Here is a 6,097-nt window from a genome sequence, read left to right as displayed (position 1 = left end):
CTTTCAAACAAGGCTTAACCAATTTCATAGCAGAGCATATCCAAAGTACTCAGGTGACACAAAACACAGAAAATGGCTGCACTCGCTGGCAATTTTTGGTGTTTTGCGTGGCTGGAGTACTTGGTAAAGTACTCGTCCGGATCACCTAACCACGTAGCATCTGTAATAAAACATGCTGCTGAAATCTTTGTTGCAATGGATCTAAAGTGAATCGTTTGAACAAATAATTATTTACAACAATTATTTATGGAGTTTTCAAAAAATGAACCTTCTCATTCATACATTTAATCATTTATTTAAAAAATAAACTAATTCATGTATACTCATAAATACATACATTCATTATGCTCATTCAATTTAGAAATGAACTAGTTCATACATTCATTTCATTCATTAGAAATGAAGATGCTCATTCATTTCATTCATTAATTTTGTTCATTTATTCAAAAATAAATATGCTCATACGTACATTCATTCATTTAAAAATAAACTAATTTATACATTCATCCAAAATGAATCTACTCATTCATTAAAAAATGAACCTGCTCATACATACATTCATTTAAAAAATAAATCAGTTCATATATTCATTTATTTCATTCATTAAAATTAAACTGACCATTCATTTCATTCATTTATTTTGCTTATTTATAAAAAAATGAATCCACTCATACATATATACATACATACATACATACATACATTTATTCATTCATTTAAAAATGAACAAGTTCATACATTTATTCATTTAAAATAAATTTGCTTATTCATTCAATACATTTTATACATTCATTTATTTATTTATACATACATTTATTCATACATACATTCATTCAAAAAAAATAAATATACTCACTTTATCTCTGCAGGCGCTCTTGTAACTCCTCGATGACCATAGCATAGTTATCGATAAGATTAGTTTGATTTTGTTTAATGGACTCCTTTGCAGCAAGCATATCCACCAATACACATAATTTGTCTTGTGCAAGAGCCCACTCTTGCAGTCCTTCTGTACTTTTGACTCATCGTTCTATGTTCCTCTCCTTCCTCAATGACCCTCTTTATAGAGGGACTGCCTACAAAATGTTGAGATTGAACATTTATATCCTCGTTATCATTGACAAGTACCATGGAGGATAAGCCGATATCTTTGCCATTGTCACATCTGTCTTCAAGTTTAAAGAAGAATAATATGAGGTAATCTTTTGTCCTATCATTTATTGTCTGTGAGACGATTTTGCTAAATACGTTAGGGCAACTGGTTGGTTGTTGAACATAACCAAATTTCACTTGGCTGGTCATTTGACACTAAACTTCATTCATGTTGTACAACTAAATGTTTGTTCTCACAATACTCTTTGTTTGCATAACCATATCTTGATTTTCTTTCTCCTGCTCTGCGTCTTAATAGGTGCACCACTTTACCTATATAATGAAATAAACATGTATAAAACATTATAAAAAATACTTATATTTGCTCTGGTCATTGTTCGTAGCAATTTTAAGTAATGGTCTTTGTCCATGTGATGACCAGATGCTCTTCGATTAGTCTGTTCTTCATTGCTTGACTAGCTTCACATTACAAAATATATTCTAATAGATATGTGCTCTCATATCTAAACCTACAAGGATGAATACATATTAATACACAAAATATTACATAAAAATATTAAATAATACTTTAATTCAAGTCAATAATTTAGGTACAAACGAAGAAATATCTACCTCCAACAACACTAACATGCCGATGATGTTTATTATTTCAGTCCTCATGCTATTCAGACCTGCATAGAGTTATGCAAGTGTGGCAGCTCCCCTATGCGTATTGTTTGATGTAATTCAAGTTGGTCACCAGTTCAATTTACAAACTATAGATCGACTTTCCACCAATGTCAATAAATATGCATATGCCAAAGAAGTTGAGCAAGAATACTCTCAGTTCTTATCCAAGATATTACTGGTATCGTCCTTCCCTTCAACATATAGTAGTCTCTCCTTCATTCTCCTCATCTTGCTAGTGTCAATAAGACTCCTCAACCATGATAACTTTAACCTTTTTTCTAAGAACACATTATCCTTGGCTTCTAAATAAATATTGCACATGTGTTTCAAACCACCCCACCGATGTCCACTCATTGGCTTCCCATGACACTTAAATCTGGTGATTCGTGTTACGTCCCTCAACATGATGAATATCTCAATATCTTCAACCTGAAATGTGTTGCTTGCCACATTCCTAAACTGCACAACGACTTCTATGAGTATGTGACTGATATTCCATGGTGTGATTTTCAAGATTTTTTGGAAATGCATACTATCAATTCTGTCTTTCGCATCTTCTGAAAGAGATGAGAACCTCTAGTGTAATTGGAACCAGTAAAATCGTGCATGTGGCCTGTATGATCACTCTCCTCGCCTTGCGGCTCCTACAGTATATATATGACAATTTAATAAATGATTTAATGTAAAATATAAAATAATTACAAACATCTTAGAAATATTTATATTCAAAATAAAAAATGATCAAAGTATCTGTCAAGGAGTACCGAACCTTCTTTTCGTTTTGATCTCTTCTTTAGAGCTTGCACTAAATTCTCCGCATTCTCCCCTTGGTGAGGTGTCTCCTCTCCTTTTTTGTAGAGTTCCTCCTGCTCTTGCTGAGGTGCTTCCTCCACACCTAAATTCACATTCTCTATGTCCACGTCTCTAGCTTCATCTATTCACTCATTAAGGTTAACAACAACCTCAGAGTGAGTGCATGAGTCAAACTTCTTATTCACTGAGTCCTCCTCTACCTTTATCTTCTTAGATGCTTTCACGATGAGAGACATGATTGTGACAACAAACTCTTCATTATTTTTTTTCACATTTTGTTTTAGTTTTGCGACACCCAAGAGTTGTTAACTGTATTTTGGCCAATATTTTAGGTGTTTTGCACCCCTCATTTAGGGGTGGCTCATAATTGAGGTTGTATTTTTTATGATAAATGTCAGAGAACCACTATTTTGGCTATAGATCAGGCTCACTCTCTATTCATGTTTTAAGTTGATTACGTAAATCATAGTATACCGGATGAGCCAATGCGTAATTTTTCTTCTTTGATATTTATTTCTTTGCTTTAATACTAGTAGACGATATGGATGTAAGTCCCTTAGACACATACTTTTTAAACGTGATATTGTGTCAAACTCTGCAAACTAAGAAGCACATAATTTAATATTTAACTACTTAAAGAAAATTAAGCAGTGAACTAAACTAAAAACATGAACCTCAAGCCTCTAGGATTTAGAAGATGAAAGTGCTTATAGCTATCAAACAATGTTTGTATGTAGACCAGAAACGCTAAACTAAAAAACATGCTTGAAAAACATTGTATTAGATAAGAAAAAGAAAATTTACAATGCCTCTAATATTTGTTGTAGGCATATTTTATGTATGAAAGATAAAGATATGTACAAGAGAGAATATGCAACAACTTAAGAAAAATTGTTATGGGAAAACCCATCAAAAATATTGTGCTTATAAAAAAAACTCACTGTCAGGAATGTACTTACCAAAAAATAAAAATTTGTCATTGATGAATTTGAAAAACTCAATGATGAAGTGCTATCGATGAATCAATAGGAAAAAGTGGCCAAAAATAGTTGTCAGAAAAGTCAATTTTTTTTTCGAAGATCAAGGAGACCACAAGTTGAGGACTGCAAAGAAACCCTAGAATATGTGCAAATAACCTTAGGGTGCAGACAATCGTTTTTTATACTCTTGAAGAGTCACATTTATTCTATGTCGGTTCACATAGTTTTCAGCAACTTTGGTACTAGATATATGCGATTTTACTAAGGTATTTACGAAGTTACTATTATAAGAAGATTTACAAAACTTATTGTTGCGCGCTTTGTGAAGACCATAAAAAATATGTGTGAACATACATTTAAGTGAGGGTTAAAGAAAGGAAAAATGAGGTTTGCACAATTTCCAACAAGTTTGGAAACATATATATGTGATATTACTAAGGTATTTGCGAAGTTACTATCATGAGGAAGTTCACAAAATATGTTTTTATGCATTTTATAAATACTACAAAAAAATTATGTGTGAACATATATTTAAGTGAGGGTTAAAGAAAGGAGAAGTAAGGCTCACACATTTTTCAGCGACTTTTAGTACCAGATATGCAATTTTATGATTAATAGAGAAGACTATGTAAATAACATAATGTTTTGAGCGCTTCATGAAGTCTGCAAAAAAAAAAGTGTGAACCTCCTTTTAAACTAGAGTTTGAGATACCTGATGAGCAGAGCGACATATCACACAAACTTTGTGAGTTTTGCTCATGTGAAGGGTAAAAATGTTCTAATGATTGGCTCGTTCAGCATGGTTGGTCAAAGTCAAAAGGTGAAGCAGTTGGGTTCACCTCAGTCTACTAGCACAGGATCTAGAGACCTACCTCAGATCTCCAATAGGTAGCTTGTCTCTAGACACTTTATGCTTTGGTGAAAGGTGAAACATCAATTGAATCGCTCGATCCAGAACCCTAGGTAATCGAACCCTCATGGATTGGCTGGTACCGGGTGAATGAAATAAGTACTTCAAAAGTCAGCTATTTGTGATTTTGGTCAAAGTGAGAATTTTAGCACATTGTCTTGTATTTTCATTTTTCCAAAATAAAAGGCATCCAAGCCACCATGCACCGGATGCCCCTTTCTTAGATGTAGGCCTGGCAATGCGTCACACCCACAACATCAAGGTGTACCCAAACTTGCCCAAATAACAAAGCATCAGGTTGGGTTTGGGTTCAAGTTTTATTGGGTGACAGAAATGAAATCTCAAACCCATATCCTTATAATTTCAGTCTACTTTTATTTAAAATACATATAAAATAAACAAATTGGGTTGAGTATAAGTAAAAATCATATCCCAAACCCGGCCCACATATTGCTTGAGTTGAGTTTGGGTCGACCCGAATATATATTATTTGTATCGGTATAAATAGGTCAGGTTTACCAAGCCCTATAGGGTCAGGGTTAATTTGGTGATAAATAAGGTCTGATTAAAATCCGGGTCAAACCTGAAGGGCCCAATTAATATATGATACGGTGGGTATGGTTGTGAAATTTCACATCGGACACAAGTCTTACCTGAGTTCTGATTAAGATCTGTAATTTTTCAATGTAAAAGAGATAAAAAAAGTTATTTTATATGGTATGGATAGTGTCAGATTCATGTAATCCTTATAAGACCCAGGTATGATTTTCTTTATAGTGGACCCATTCAGACCTGGGTCTGAAGCAAATCAGATCCAGATTTGAACCCACCTGAGTCTGAACCAGATCCAACCCGTTGACATTCCTAATTATTTGGGTCGGCCGTTTTATGCTCATACTGGGGAATTCAAGTTCCAGTCGGATGGGGTATCCGGTACAAACCCGACTTGTTGGCAGCCTTATGGTTAGATGTATGGGCTTTTTTAATAATTTAGGTAGGAAGGATTAAGATATGTGGTTTTTAAATGTAAAAGCGACAAAAAATGTTATTTTATAGGGTATGGATAGGGTCTGATTCATGTAATCCTCATAGGACCCAAGTATGTTTTTTTTATAGTAAACCCTATCCAACTTGGGTCCAAAGCCGGTACCCACACTTCAAAGTCACATATGGATTTGGACACACCTGAGTTCAAACCAGATCCAATCTGTTGACACCCCTAATTATTAGGGTCAGCATTTTTATGCCCCTACCGGCGAATTCAGGTTTGAGTCGGATCAGGTATACGGTACAAACCCGGCCTGTTGACAGCCTTGTAATTAGATGTATGGGTCCTTTTAATAATTTGTGTAGGAAGGGTGTATCAGGGTATTTTTTTTTTCTAAAATAAATGAATAACCAACGTGATTCATGACCTCATAGTTAACCAAAAGGTCAAGGCACCAATGCATATGTTGCCCAGCTGTTCTGGAAACTTGGGTGCCAAGAAAGGGTGGAGCCAGAAAGAGGGAGAGAGGACCAACTGGGCCTATCCAGAAGAACGTTCCGTCCAACCCTTCTCTCTGGAACCTTCCATCACCGCCCGTCTCCCCCCACTATAAAGCATCCCCAC

This window comes from Nuphar pumila, chromosome 6 (genome assembly GCF_984573655.1).
Source record: "Nuphar pumila chromosome 6, dmNupPumi1.hap1.1, whole genome shotgun sequence".
NCBI classification, from domain to species: Eukaryota; Viridiplantae; Streptophyta; class Magnoliopsida; order Nymphaeales; family Nymphaeaceae; genus Nuphar; species Nuphar pumila.
This window is presented reverse-complemented; position numbering follows the sequence as displayed.